Source organism: Protopterus annectens, chromosome 9.part0 (assembly GCF_019279795.1).
Source record: "Protopterus annectens isolate FY-2018-M chromosome 9.part0, PAN1.0, whole genome shotgun sequence".
Lineage (NCBI taxonomy): Eukaryota > Metazoa > Chordata > Ceratodontiformes > Protopteridae > Protopterus > Protopterus annectens.
The window spans coordinates 695,351,667-695,367,896 of NC_056743.1; the positions used below are offsets into that span (position 1 = coordinate 695,351,667).

Below are 16,230 nucleotides of genomic sequence, written 5' to 3' on the forward strand. Positions count from 1 at the left end.
CATAGTGAGATGTAGGGTGGAAAAAAAACTCATCCACAGAATCTGCTTGGATCAGGCAGTTGTCCATGTAGGGGTAGATCTGAATGCCCTTTGTCTTGCAGAAAGCAACTGCTGGAGTCAGGCACTTGGTGAATACTCTGGGGGCAGCAGAAAATCCAAAGGGGAGAGCAGAGAATTGATAATGATTTCTACCTGCTTTAAAACAAAGATTCTTCCTGTGAGACTTTGTAATGGAGATGTGTAGATAACCATCATTTAGATCTGAGTGATCATGAAGGACTGAAGTGTTAACATAGGTAGGAGCTTATGGAAAGTTAGCATTTTTCACTTGGGAATAAAGGAGGAACCTGTTTAATCTTGAAAGATCAAAACACGTTTCTGTATTTCTTGGGACTAAGAAAAGACTGGAGCAATACCCTTTTCTCCTTTCTAGGAGAGGTTCCCTTTATATAGATCCTTGCTGCAGTAGCAGACCTATTTGGACCACAGCCTCAGAACTTGTTTTGGTGGCAGAGATGATATACCTGCAGGCTTTGGCTGAGAGGTGAATGACAGTTTGTAACCTGTTCTGATAATGTTTAACACCCATTTGGTCTGGGTGATTTTGATCTATTTGTGTTAGAAAAGGGAAAGCCTTCCCCCTAGTTGTGTAGAAGAGGCAGCGAGGATTGGATGGTGGGAAGGGGGGGGTGGGACATGAGTAAGGGAACAGGGAGGGGACCGACTAAATTATGGTTGCTCCCTGCTGGACTCCTGAGGTCAGGATCCACTAGGCCTAGAAGATGTTACTGATTGCCATCTTTTTTCTTGCCTCAGTGGTTTGATCCTCCTGCTTCTTTGCCTACATTTAGAGGAAGGAATGGACCAGGCCTTAGTGGGATAATTTCTACCAAACCTAGTGAATGAATCTGCAGAAATTCTTTGACAGTCTACACAGAATAAGCCCTCTCCTCCAGCTTCTGAAAACAAGTTCAGCCTTGTGTCCACACAGTAAGCCCTTGTTTAGAGGTATATTCAGAATCTCAGACTTAACATGTTCTGGAAGGGCCTGCTCCCTTAACCATGAATGTCTGTGGATAACAGACCCTGAGGCAGCCGTTTTGCTTGAGACTTCCAAAGTATCAAAGCCACATTATAAAGAAAGTTTAACAGCTTGAGAAACAGAGTTGCAGATATCCAGCAATTCTTTGGAAAGAGACATGTCCTCAGTCCTATCCAGTTTCTCCTTCATATGGTCCATCAGAATATCCTGGTTCTTAACCATATGAAACTGGCAATTAAGGGCTCATATAGCCTAGCTAGTGCAGGTATACACTTTCAAATCTGTCAAGGTCTCTCTCCTCTTTATCATTTAGGGTTCCTGGAAGTGCTACCTTTAGCCCCCTTAGAACCCTGAGTCACCACTTCAGCAAAAGCAATAGAATTCCTATAAAGGTGTTTGTGGGAATCCAGAATCCTATATAAACAGTCTGTTTTTCCTATGAGCAGGCAGTTGTGAGTCAGGCTGCAGGGAAGAGTTCAAAATGATGTCATCCAAAACTTCTAGTACAGGAGGTATAGCCAAAGGTTTATGCTCAGGGAACTTCAAAAAATATCTAACCCTCTTCTTGGAGTGAGGGTAGTTCTGAACAACCCAATGAAAAAACTCTCTAATTAAGAATTGTTTTGCCAAAAGTGAAATAATCAGAAGGCAAAGCTAAGGCTATGATATCATCAGTCAGCATATGAGCCAGTAGAAATCTGGTCTAAACAAGCCTACTTATGCTCATCTGAATTAAATAATCAGAGGATTCCTGTGTGTGGGGAGGTCTCTCTTTTACCATAAACGGATTCTGTAGTAGCAGGAGGTCTAGTAGGATTGTGCTGTCTGGAAGCCACAATTTGAATTAAGTCCTCAGACAGTCTAAGCAGGTTCTGCTGGTAGCCTTTTTGGGAATGGCAGCCAGAAGACTTTGGATGAGGCAAGCCAGATAGAAGAATCCTTTTAGTTTGGGCCTTAGGCTTGGGATTCGGTCAGAGTAACTGGACCAGGCCATGGGTGGCTGATTGCATCTTGAGCATGGTCAACTGACAGCCACTTGATATATATTTTTTTGGTTTCCACTCTCCCTATCTAAAAATCTTGTGCTGGAGTCATGGGCCTGCAAAGTGACCTCAGACCTAACTGACAAGCCCCATACTTCAACCCATGAAGATGTGGTGAGGCCGAAAGGCATATTGGACTCCAAGTACACTTGACAGAGATCTCCAACACACCTTCCATCACTGGAACGGACTGCAAAAGTATCTCCTGTTCTTTGGCAATCATGAGTCTGGTTAGACTGAATAAAGGCAAAGCTGTGTTGCCTGCACCCTTGAATGCTTCTGATGCTTCACCATACACTTGCAAGAGGAGTCAAAATCAGAAGAACTGGCAGATGCCATAGTGTGCACGGATTCCTGATGGGATAGTACATGTGGGGACAGTTAGGTACATCATGTTCTATGCATAAGCAAGACAAGCAAAGGATATGGGTCCCAATATGGAATCTGGTTTCCAAAATCAAGACAAGTATGAGCTCTTGTACTCATCTAACAGAAACAGATAAGAAAATACAATGAAAGGTTCTACCAGTGTGCATTTAGCTTATAGAAGAACTCTGGTGTATAGAAGTGAGCACTTCAGGCTCCAATGGCAAGAAAGAGCTGTAAGATGGTGTTTGCTGATGACCCGTGTACTTAGATGTCAACTTTATGCCTTACACCTTATGCTGGGAGCATACCTGCTATGTATGACACCTATAAGAACCAAAGTCTTTAGTATACTGGCCGGACGTTGGGCTATTTTTGGCAGGAGATCCCTTAGGTATGGAATACTGCAAAACTGAATAGAAGGACATCTACTGTTATGGTAAGATATTACACAACTGTACTTTCTTATTTGGAACTTGAATCCAAGACCAGCAGCATAACATGTCAGTGCTGCTTTGGTTTTGGTGGGATAATTTCATTACTTTATTGGACTTTTCTCTTCATTGATTCCTCCCCAGTGCCACGGCATCCATCCATACTCTATTATCCTTTTTTGCCTTTAGTCCCTATCACTTCAGCTGGTAGCTGAATTTAAGTTTAGGTTTTGCTGCTGTTTGATGTTGCTTAACATTTAGTATTTGTTGTTAGTCTAAGTTAGGTATGAGTACAGAGTTTTGGCATTATACATAAATGTTCAGGATTTAGATACAGCATTCCTCCTCAGAATGTATCTTTAAAATATGTGATATTCTTGGCTGTTTAACATTTGAAAAATGATGGTGATCTTAGTAAAAGGTTTTATTAAATAACTCTGATTGCCAAAATGAGTTGATTCTAAAGAGGTTAATGCCTTGAGAGGATGTACCATAACAGTCCTCCCTCTTTTGTAATGAGATTCCCAAGTCCAAATCTAAGGAAAATCAGTTAAAAGAAGAGAAGTTTCTGGTCCAAAGTAGTTTTCACCTTCTCACTAAAGTTGTTTGAAAGAAGGAAAGGGAACTTTTCTTCAGTACTGCAATGTTCAAATGATCTGTTCATGTTGTGGAGGACTGTTTTTTTTTAATCCTTCTGGGACAACTTCTTTCACAAGAAATAGTATGTCCTCCATTTCTGAGCTGAACCTTCCCTAGCCCTCTCTTACTAGACCATCTCATGTGAGGTCTTTCCATTCTGTTTTATCCTATAGGTCAGGGATTTTGGATACAGGCTCATGTTCCAGACACAAATGGATTTTGGTTTCATCTTGTTCCCCCCTTTTTCTGGGCCAGACAGGGATAGTGTTACTCTCCATTACTTGGAGTCAGCCTTCTCCTCCATGACTCCTGTTATGGTGCCAGTACAGTAAAGGCTGCCTAATTCACTGTAGGTTCCAACACCAACAAAACATGTTTCTCTCCTGCTGATGTCACCATTGACTCTCACAATTTTGGCACTGACACCTTTGGTGCTGATTGTGTCCATGACTCTTGATTCTGGGGGAGGTGTTTAGCCCTGTTGCTATTACTGACCTCTTCTGTGTTTTTCTGAAGGTCAGAGTTCTTGGCATTTGAACCCATTGTCCCAAAAGTGTTAGAACAGATGTCAGCTATGGAAGGTAGCTTCATGCTGGATACCAGTGCCATCCTCCTTTCTTCATCAGCATCCATGGAGGTTAGTGACAAGCTGTCAACACCAGGAACCGTGATGTCAACACAGGTATTGGGGTATGTCTTGGTCTAGATACTACAACCCAAAAGTCTACCCCTGGTTCCCTCTTCATCTCTGGGATTAACCAGGGATTGTTTCTGCCCTGATTTTGAGCACTTGAGCATAGAAATCTCAAGGTGATCTAATCGAAAAATCTTTCTTATGGAGCCTAAGCTGAGTTCTTCCTGTCAATCATCCTCCCCAGACCACTCCCCACTAGGCTTGCTAACAGCTATCAAATGGTCTCCATTGAAGTCACACTAGCCATACACAGAATATGGAGATGAGGATGATTCCTTAGTCCAACCATCACCCCATGTTTGGGGAGATATTTCATTTTTTGTTTACCTTTTCACTTCTTACAGCTTACCATTTGCTGTTCCCAGGACCTATTATTTGTCATCCATTCTGCTAAACTATCCTACACTAATTCTGATCCATGTTTGGGGCCAGTGAGGAGACTGGGATACCTAGGGCAGTGACACGCTGCGGCTGAAGAGTATTTTCTTATTTAGGTACCCCCCCCCCCACACACACAAAAGTGCTCATATTGTCCATTCTCCGTGCCTATGTGGTCAAGCACGTGAGCTGCTAATCAAAGCGAGGTCACCTGGGCTATACTTAGGGTATTACTCCTCTGTGCCACTGGTGCAGGTGCCAGGGAGATAGAATATCTGATGCAGAAAATGGAGGATGGCCTGTACATAATCCCCAGCTTCAGAGAAGTTTCTGCAGGAAATCTTCAGATCTCTCATTACCTTCTTGGTTGGCTCTCTGTGTGGATGACATGGTGGCATTTGTTTCTGTGACAGCATGGAATGAACCCATTGTTGTTGACCCCATACCTAGGAGACCAAAGAGGGTCCTCCAGCCCCCCCTCAAGACTGGAAATGTTGGGTGAAAAACCCTGTACTAGACTCTTAACACTGTGATGACTCTAAAGAAAGCTACAACACCACATAGCTCAGTAATTCACCCTCCACACTAGCAGTCAAGAGCAGTGGAGCACTTTGGGGAGTTGGTCTATGAATTTTCTACCTTTGCACTGAGGGTGCTTAGTTATTAGACACGCATACTGAAGTTCTAGCTCAGTACTGGCAGTGAGATGTCTTATGTACTAGTGTCTGACCGAAAAACTGCATACAAAACTCTCCCCTTGGACAGCTACTCTTTCTGCCATAGGCAATCTCACTGTGTGCCTTGCACATAACAAAGAGGGTGGTGCAGTAAGGGTGGCAGACATTGGAGTACTGTATGATGCTAACTGTGGCTCAAAATAAAGGATTTTGAGGAGAATTTCAGGGTATCTTTCCTTAACATACTTTTCAATGGCTGCAACCTTTTTAGATCATGTATTAAGGTAAAGCTGGAGGACAGCAAAAAGGAAAGTAAAATTCTTGCAGATGTTAGCATGAAGTTTACTGTTCCCTGACATCCTTTTTCTAGGATGCAAAAGAGCCCACATCGGATTTCATAGTTTCATAGTTTCATAGTTTAGTACTAGGCTATCTGCCCTGGGGCATTTGTAAGCCTAGCCATAGTGATGTGGCTTTTGCCACCCCATAAAATGGTACAAAATGCACAGACTATATTTAGAATACTGTGCCTCTGTCTAGTAGTAACACAGTGAAGGTCCCCTTATATAATAGAATTAGTTTACTGTGCCCCTGTCTAGTAGTGACACAGATGTGACCCCTGGGGTAAACTTAAGATCTCCCATCCACTCATCAAGATTTCTCTTAAAGAGAGTCAGTGAGGGGCTCTGCCTAACATGAACTGGGATCTTGTTCCAGAGTATGGGAAACCTCTGGGTTATGAATCTATCCCTCCAGCATGTCCTATTCATACTTGTGCCGAGGTTTAAGTCTTTAGCTCTCGTGGTTCTGATGGATTTGGATTTTTTGAGGTGGAGCATGTCCATCAGTTCCTGATTGGACATGGCCTTGTACGTCAGGCAGAGATCACCTCTGAGCAGGCGGTATGCTACTGAATAGAGCTGGAGTTTCTTTAGTCTGGCAGAATAAGACATATGTTGGAGACCCTTGATCCTCTTGGTGAGGTACTTTTGTGGTCTCTCTAGCTGTTGCAAGTGCCGGGTGAGGTACATACCAAATGGGGCATTGTACTCAATCATGAGTCTGATGAGGGAGGAGTATAGGGGTACAATGACATCCTTGGATCTGGATGTGAATCCCTTCATGATAAGGTGTGCAAGGTAGAATATTTTTCTAACCACTTGGGCAACGTGGGTGTCAAATGAGAGGTTGCTGTCGACTTGGGTCCCTAGGTCTCTGATTACTTTTTCCGTACTCACTGGGTTGCTGTCTATGTGATAATTTGTGGGTACTTTGTTTTTCCCAAAGGGGATGACTATACATTTTTTGGCATTTAGTTTAAGGCCATGACTCCGGCACCAGTTGTCCGTTTCTGTGAGGCCTTTTTGTAGGATATATGTGTCCGCTGGTGTATCGACTATGGTGCCTAGTTTGCAGTCATCTGCGAACTTTGTCAGCCACAACCCTCCCATGTTTGCTTTAACATCTGAGAAATAAATGCCGAACAAGAGGGGTCCCAGGACAGATCCCTGTGGGACACCACTTGTGGCTGGCTTTGAGTCTGACATTGCTCCAGTGATTTTAACTTTATGGGTTCTGTCCTTTAGCCAGTTTGCAACCCATCTAGTGACATAAGGGTTTACATTTAAGCTGTTGAGCTTATCTATGATGCCTGAGTGGGGTATTGTGTCGAAGGCCTTAGCCAAGTCCAGGTAGGCTGTATGGACTGCTTTGCCCTCATCAATGGCTTTAGTGACTGTTTCAAAAAAGTCAACCAGGTTCAAAAGGCAGGATCTGCCCTTTACAAAGCCAAACTGGGTGGGGTCAAGTGTCTGTAGGTCCCCAATGTCTCTGTGTATGAGTTCCATAATGATTCTTTCCATAGCTTTGCAGACCAGGCTGGTTAAGCTTATGGGACGGTAGTTCCCAGGGTCTGTAGAGGTACCCCCTTTGTGGAGTGGGACCACTGCTGCTGTACGCCAGTGTTCAGGTACATATCCTGTAGTAAGGCTAAGGTTAAATAGCATTTTTATGTGCGGGTTTAGCTCCTCTTGGAGTTCAAGTAGCACGCAACCCGGGATACCGTCAGGTCCCATTGATGCTGTGTTTTTAGCTTTGCTGAGGGCGGCTCTCACCTGGACATCTGAGATGACAGGGAGATTACATTCACCTGGGATAAGTATTTCTTCTTTTGGGGGTGAGGGAGGGAAGAAATTTGCACTGAACCTGTCAGCCAGAATGTTGGCAATATCTGTGGGTTCAGTATATTTTTTGTTGTTGTGAACTAACTCTGAGCATATCTGAGGGTTTCCGCCCAGGTTTCTAACATAGCTGAAGAAGGCTTTGTGGTTATCTTTAGTGTCCTTAGCGATTTTTCTCTCAAAGTTGGCCTTGGATGTTTTTATGAGAGAACGTAGTTTTCTGCTAGTGTTGGTCAGAGATGTCTTCCCTTTATGTGATTTTGCTCTGTCGTGCAGTAGCTTCCTTCTTTTGTTATACAATTTGTTTATGGCTGAGGTCCACCAGACAGGACGCTTGCCTTTGGTGGAGAGGGACTTGGATTTATTTGGGATTGCATGATCCATGCATTCTTGGAGATGTCCATAGAAGGCATTTGTGAAGGATTCAGCATTGTGGGATGTGGTATCCACTGGCCCAGTGGGCTTAAAGGATACCATCTCAGTCTTAAGAAGAGTGAGGTCTGCTTTTGAGAAGTTTTTCACTGTGGTCTTTTGTGCTGGGGGTGGAGGTGGGATATATATATCCAGGGTGATTAGTTTGTGGTCAGATCTCACTAGTGAGGGGTATACCTCCGGTGTGGAGCATTTTGTCCCCATGTTTGTGATGATCAGGTCTAGTATATTATCTCCCCTAGTGGGAGAGGTGACTAGTTGTTCCAGTGCATTTGAATTTATGAATTCCAGGAACCTTTGGGCTAGGGTGTTAGGGCTAACACTAATCTATGTTAGGGTAGTTGAAGTCTCCCAGTATGATGGTATTTTGTGATACATTCATATCCTCCAATGTCTTCAGGAAGGCTGAGTGGGTTTCCTGAGATTGGGAGGGTGGTCTGTAACATGCTACCAGTTGTATAGCAGTTTTGCCTATGGTTAGTTGCACCTGTATGGTCTCCGATGCTTCATGTGTTGCTACTAACCTGGAGGTGTGGGTGTCCTTGATGAATATGGACACCCCCCCTCCCTTTGTGGTTTATGGGTGGCCAGCAATAGCAGAATTTTAATCTGTTGAGGGAAAAACAACATGGACACATTTGAGGTTTCCATGAGAGTTGACAACAAATAGTAGAAGTTCTTTATCTAGCCAGGGGTTTCAGAACCCAGTCACTGTGTAGGCAGCAACATCAGAATCTCTGAGGCCTTGCCCAAATGCTCCATCCTGGAAGGAGATGCAGGCTGTCTGCATTTCACCTGTCAACTTAAATGGCCATTACAGGTGAAAGGTGGATTTTGAACATAATATCCAGACGCTGTGTGATCCACTTCCTTTTTCCACCCTCATCTGCACTTCTTTCCCTTTTATGACATCCCTTCATATCAGAAGAGGGCAGTATTACTAGATGCTTCAAACTTTTCTCAAAAAAGGGTGCTCTAGTATGTCTCAGCACACTAGGAAGGGTACTTATTCTACTTCAAGTTAGTTTTAATTGCCTAGAAAGACCAAGGACCTCAGGTCTATTTTAAATTTAAGTGGCCACAATCATATAATACTAAAACAAAAGTTGTTCATTGTGTTTCACAGCTGTAGTTATAAGTGTGTATTATTCTTGCTGTGGTAGCCCTAGGCTGACCCAAACACTAGAGATTTTAAGCCCTCCTCCAGGGCTGGCGGAAACACACACACAGAACTGAAAAAGCCCCAAGAGGAACAGAATGCCCTTAGGGACGAGGAAAACATGTTTATCCAGAAGGAGAGAAGGGAAGAAGAAGCAGAAGAAGGAGAGCCCCTTGGCCAGCAGGGCAAAAATAGTACAATGCAAGAGCTACAATAGAAGGGGTAAGAAGGGAGGGAGCAAATACTGCAACAGTGATGAGAAGGACATCTACTATTATGGTAATATTTTACACAACTGTCCTAAGTCCTTCCATATCACTGTTGCAGTAGTCTTTACCTTAGGGAGACATCAACAGCTCAAGAGGAAGCCTGGGAGGAGAAAGGTGCAGAATAGCCCTCTACAAATCCATGCAGGTTAACTCTGGCAAAGCCTTTCCTAGCGCTGGAAATAACACCCAAATTGTAACACTTAGTGAAAGTATGAACAGAGGACCAAGTAACAACCTAAAGGATGGATCTGGTATCCAGACCCTTGAAAAAAGCACAAGAGAAATCTACACCATTGAAAAAGCACAAGAGAAGGCAACTACCCTAGTAGAATGTGCACTTACCAACGAGGAAATACATTTTCATGAAAAGAATAACAAAAAGAAATGGCCTTAGAAATCCAGGATGAGATAGTTTGCTTAGAGACAGTCAAACCCAAAGTCATGGGATGAAAACGAGACAAAAAGCTGCTCAGATTTGCAAATGGCTTTAGTTTTATCCAAATAATATCTGAGCTGTATATGAAAATCCAAGGTGTGACGAACCTTTGTTGGCAGACTGTGGAGAAGGAAAAAAGGAAGGAAGGAAGATGAACAGACTAATTAAGGGATGACTCACTGACCACCTTGGGCATAAAAGAAGGATTAGTATGAAGAGACTTCCTGTTTCTGTGAAAAACTAAAGAAAGGAGGAATAGCCATGAGCCTGAAGTTCAGACATTCTCTTGGCTGAACTGAGAGCCACAAGAACAGTCCTCCAAGTACAATGTTGGAAGTAGGCTGAAGAAGCAGGCTCAAAAAGAGCCTGAATTAATTTCTCAAGTTCAAAATAGAGATCCCAGGAAGGCATACTAGGCTTTTTGTGAGGCCTGATATGAAAGATGCCTTTAAAAAAATGCTTGACCTCAAATCTATAGGCCAAATGAGGAGTCAAGGGCAGACAAGCACAAATTGCTGACAGGTGAGCTTTAACTGAAGAATATGCCAACCTAGCATAGGACAGATCGCACAAATAAGAGCGAACCAGAGGAATCTCCACAGATAGGAGATGCTGATGGTGAGAGAGATGTCAGAAAGAAAATTGCTTCCATTTGGACATATATGATTTCCTGGTAGTGAGTTCCTGGCCCCCTGCAGAGCCTGAAGCAAGTCCTCAGAAAACAGACGCCTGAAAGGGATCAAAACCCCACTACACAAAGCATCAGCTGACTAGTGGACAAGTGAGGATGGATAAGAGGTCCCTTGTCTTGCAAAAGAAGATCCACCTGCAGAGGTAATTTGTGGTGAATGCCCCTGGCCACTTATGAAAGAAGGGGGGGGGGGCAAATGCTGTCTGAGCCAAAAGGGCGTCACCAGCAAGGTTTTGGTAGAGTCCTGCATGATCTTGTGCAAGACGCATGGTAAAAGAGGAAGAAGAGGAAAGGCATACAGAAACATCCCCGTCCAAGAAAAATACAGGCTGTCCACTTCCCAAGCCAGAGGACTTGGGACTCTGGAACACAACAGAAGAAGTTGTCTGCTCACAGTGGAGGCAAAAATCTCTACCACAGGAACACTCCACCAATGGACAATGTCTAGGAACACGTCTCTTGTGAAGCATCCCTTTGTGAGCTTATGTGCTGGACTTGCTCAAGGAGCCTGCCACTAGATTGTACTTTGAAGGAATGTAAACTGATGAAGAGTCACTTGATACTGGACAGCTTGATCCCAGACCTAAAGAGCTAGTCTGCAAAGAAGAAAGGACCTTTGTACCTAGGATGAAACAGGGAATGAAAAGCCTGAAGAACCAGAAGTAGAGGCCTCAACTCCTTTATACCGATGTTGTCTGACGTCTAATGAGGAGGTCATAGATCCTGAACCTTTAGAAGGTCACAGGGGGCACTCTACTCCCTGTCTGAGGCACCTGTAAAGAGTTCCTGTGTTGGAACTGGAGCTTGAAAAGGAAGCTCTGTGTTTTATGAAAGTTGATGAATCCACCACCACTGAAACTCGAGCTTGAGAGAGAGGGAGGGAAGGAAAGGTGCCCGGAAGTCCAGGGGATGGCAGTGTTGAAGCCACACTGACCTGAGGTACCACTGAAGCTTCACCATACGCAGGCAGGCAAGAGGAAGCATGGGAGTGGTGAAAGCCATGAACCAAGGAACCCTGAGAAATTCCTTGGCCGTGACAGATGCCAGAGGAAGTAGGGATTGGGAAAAAAGTAATTAGAGACACAGCCTTGGGTGCAGGCAGAGATGCCAACATAGGAAGTGTCTGAAGTCTGTAGCCAAGGAAAATATGATCCTGGGAAGGTGTCAGAACTGATTTCTGGAACACCAAACTCTACAACAGGGAAGTAGTAAACCTGAGATACCAAAGTAGAGTGTTGGGGAAGGAGCTTGAATAAGCAGATTGTCTAGATAAGGAAAGATTTGAGTTCCTCAAATCCTGCAAAAAAAGCAATGATAGGAGTGAATACCCTTGAGTCACAGAGAGGCCAAAGGGAAAAGCAGACAAATGAAAATCTGAGAAAGAGGCAGAGAAACTTACAGATTTCCTGGAGGGAATGGATAGGGATGTGAAGGCATGCATCCTCGAGATCCTGAGATACCAGAAAAGCCTGAAAGTCTGCAGAGATATCCGAAAGGAAGAAGTCTTGAGAAAAGTGTTCAGCTGGGAAAGATCCAGAATTGGTCTCCAACTACCCTCCTTTTGTGGGACTAGGAACATTCTGGAATAAAATCCTTTCCCTACCTGGCAGGAGGCATTGCTTGTATGGTGCCCTGAGCCGAAAGAGAGTGAAGAACCTCTGGTAAATGAGAGACTTGTTCTTGAGGAAGTTGAAGAATGCCTGAAAAGGGAGGAAGGGACTTCCAAACCATGAAATATCCCTTACAGATGATGGAAAGAACCTAGGAGTCTGAAGTGATCCATGGTCAATTTGGAAGAGACAAGGAAAGAATAAGGGACAAGGGAACCTGGTAGAGGAAAGGGGGAAGCAACCCTGTCAAACAGAACCTAGCTTGCCCTGGAAAGCAGGTTTCTGGGTGTCAGGAGTCTGAGTAGACTTAGCAGGAGGCACATGGTTAGAATCTTTCTTGCCCTTAGGAGGAAGGTGAGACTGCTTATGAACAAAGACAGATTTGGAGGAATAATTTCTCTGAACTCTGGGAACAGGAGAAATAAAAATATGTTTTAGCTCCTGCAAAGTTTGCCCTTGTCATAGACTTGAAAAGCTCAGCAACAGCAGAACTAGAAAGGTTTTTGTTATCCAAAGGAGCATCTTAAAGTTTGGCCTTAATGTCATTAGGCAAAGCCTGAAGATGAAACCAAGAATAACACCTTATAGCTGAACCAAAGGCTGCAGCTCTGGAAGAGGCATCCACTGCATCACAGCTGCATTTGATTGAGTGGCAGGTAACCTGAGAAGTAGAGCTCAGCAGGGAAAGGACTGAAGCCTTACCCTCAGAGTCAGGAAGGTCAGAAGCCACCTTAGAAACCTGAGAAAGGACACCTATAACATATCTCATTACATAAGTCTGGTAGCTGATGGCCCTGAAGGATAAAGTGGCAGCAGTGTAAACTTTTTTGTCCAGCTTTTCCATAGCTTTACTATCCTTAGCAGAAGACAACAGCTTAGTAGAGGTCAACAACTTGGATGGCTTGTTAGGAGACAGTGACACTACAGAAGGGTCAGCAGAAGGTTATTTATAAAGATATTTGTGCTCCTTAGGCACTTTACAGAATCTGTCTGGCTTCCTAGGTACAGAAGACTGAAAGACAGGGGCTACAGACGCTGATGAGAAGGTATCCAAAAGGGTGGCCAGAAGAGGAGAAACAGCAGATGGTTTGGAAGACTCCATCTGTAGGAGCCCATAATATCTTTTTTGAATGTCGGAGACTTGAGAGCAATCCCACTTAAAATACTCTATCACACAGGCAATGGTATTCCCAAAGCAGACCTCTTCCAAAGGGGAATCTGAGCTTATGGGGGTCTCCTCTGAACTGTAGTCCAGGGAGGATGGGATTTGTGAAGAATAAGCCAAGGATTCTTCCCCTTATTCCAGATCCTCATCCAAGGAATCCAGTTCCCTAGGCCTCGAGTGAAGTGGAAGACGAGAAAGAAGCAGCAACAGAGACCACCTGAGGAAGCTTCAAGGCCATCAAAGCATTACATAAACTCTGAATGAACTCCTGCCATTCATCTTGTGTATCGTTAACAGCAAGGGAAATATGGTTTGTTTTTTGTTTCTTTTTCTGAGAAATGTTCGCTTGAAACACACTCAGAGGGTCAGATCCCCTGGTGTGACTCAATAATGGTTACAGGAGTCTTTTCTCTCATTAAGATCTGAGGAATCCTTCCTCGTCCCTCAGAGACAGTCAGCCAAGATTCCCCCTCTACGTCAGCTACACACATATGAAAAGTCTCTGAGGATGTGCAAGAAGCCGGATCTATAGCTGTCTCTAAAGGGGTTGCAGCAGAGGAATCCAAAGCAACCACTGGACAGTCCTCCGAGCTTTCACCAGCCTTGACAGAGATGTCTGGGGGAGGCTGGACAGCAGACAGATCTTAGGAGACAGCTGGCCCTTGGGATGGGAGGATTCTGCCAAAGCACCCTGAGCCAACAACTTAAGACGCTGGTTCTCCAGGTAGATGGACAAGGAGGTGAGACAACTACACAGGGTCTTAGGCATAAATGCCTGGCAGATAGAGCACTGTGTATGATCATGGGAAGCACTCAAACAGAAGAGACACTGGTCATGATGGTCTTTATGGGAAATCTGCTTGCCACACTGACATTTTCCCTTTCTGGATGACATGAACATAACAACAACAAAGAGAAAAAACCCTTATATGAAAACATGGCTTGGTAACCAGCACAGCAGAAAGGTGTTCAGACTGACAGTCAACAATGGCATTCAGACTGGAGGTAAAGAATTTCTGAGTATGTGCATCCGTATATCACCTTTATGCCCTACACCCCTTGAAAGGGAGGCATACGTGTGATGTACGATGCCTATAAGAACTAAAGGCTTTGGTATACTGTCCAGATGTTGGGTTGTCCTTGGCAGGAGTTACCTTCAGTAAAGAATACTGCAACAGTGATGTGGAAGGATATCTAATATTATCATTTCACTTCTATGATTTGAACAGTGCCTAAGCACAGGGTTTCTCCATATTTAAGGGTATGTTTGTAATTTGGCCTTAATAACCATGCTGGGGTTTCCTAGCTGAAAGGCTAATGCTCTAATGGGAAACATCATCACCTATCTGTCTAGAGGCTCTTGTTGGTCCAGTGTCAGTGACACTACCACCATATTCTGGAAGTCTTAGGTATGAGTCCCAAATAAGAGCTAATATTATCCTTTCACTTTAATGATTCTAACCGCATCTAAGCAAAGGCCTTTTTCTGCATTTGTGTGTATGTTTCTAATTTGGATTTAGTCACTATGCATGTGTTTTCCTAGCTGAAAGAATAAGGCCCTAAAGGGAAAACTCAAAGTCTATTTTTCCAGAGAATCTTGCTGGTCCAGTGATAGTAACACCAACATGTTTTCCTAGAGGTCTTGGGTTTGAATCCCACATGAGAACTAATATTTTCCTTTCACGTCTATGATTCAAAACTGAAGCAAGGAATTTTCAGTGATCAGAAAACATTAAAAAAGACAGAAATTTTGATATCTGTAATAAACTGCACCAAAACAGCAAGAGTATTTTGCAACGTTAGGGGCTGTTCTTATCTGATAAGTGCAACTGAGTGGCAATAAAGATCTGGAAAATATGGAAATGCTCACAGCTTTGTGGTTAAAGTTGAGGAGATGAAGTCTGGTAATGTTATATCCTGCTGAGCAGACTGAAATCTGGTGTTTTGGTCCGAGTGGTTGAAGAGGATAAAGCAGATCACTGGTTACATCCATCAGTAACTCAAGAGTATGTAACTCTATGCATGGCAAAGAATTTTAAGGACAGTGGGTCTCTCTCATAAAAGTATAATGATACTGGAATGTCCAGTCTCCTAGCGTTTCTATAACCATCACAAACCACAAAGATTAGGCTGATGCTGGAGCAATTTACATGTCTTAGAGACATCAGAATGTTTAGACTTTGACCTGTGATGTTCCCTGTGTTCTTATTGCCTTTTATAAGCACTGTGTGTTTCTTAATTGCCCTAAGTCAAGCAACTTCTTTTTGGCCAAAAAAGCCTGAACGGTGTTCTTGTAACAGTGCAGAATTACTGTATTACAGTCCATGAAGAAGAAGGAATGCATGTCATGCTTAACAAACCAGGCAGAAAAAAACACAAAGTGTTCCCATCTGCAAAGGCCAATAATGCAATTATTTCTGGCTGAAGCTGGAAAAAAAAATATGATATGAATGAAAATACAAGGGATTGGAATTTTAACTTTGTAACTGAAAATCGATTTAGTGAACAGTTAATAGGTAGATGTAGGGGTTTAGCTATTTGGTCATAATCTACACGTGTTGGGAAAGAACTGTAGGGTTTCAAACTGCTCCTTCTAATATGGGAGACAGGGATGGTTCAAAGAAATTCTTTGGATGCTGTAGGAAAATAGATACAAAATTATCCGAGTGATTGGCATTGCAAGGTAAGGTATCAGAACTATCTGTCACTTGTTCAGCTGGGCATGGTATGCTCTCACAGGGAACTGGCTTTGCTATGGATAAGCTTAAAAGGTCAAACAAACTCCATTCTGGCAGGATGCTACTAATATATTCAGCAATTCCACTGTGAATAAATAACAGGGCCCCTAATATGAATTATGAGGGAGAAAAGAAGTTTTACTTTCAAATCATGTGCTGATATTAAAAATTTTGAAATAAAGAAAACCAACTTAAATGGTAATTTCAAGATTAAAAAACGTGCCCACATTTCTGCTACCAATAAGCCTGAAGAAAGTCTTCCCAAACTAATTTGCTT

General features: G+C 43.3%; 1 protein-coding gene across 1 annotated transcript in view; it reads right to left on the reverse strand.

The window, feature by feature from the left end:
* Positions 1-16,230, reverse strand: part of LOC122810570 — a 945,872-nt gene that overhangs the window by 578,108 nt on the left and 351,534 nt on the right. The gene's annotated exons all lie outside the window — the stretch shown is intronic.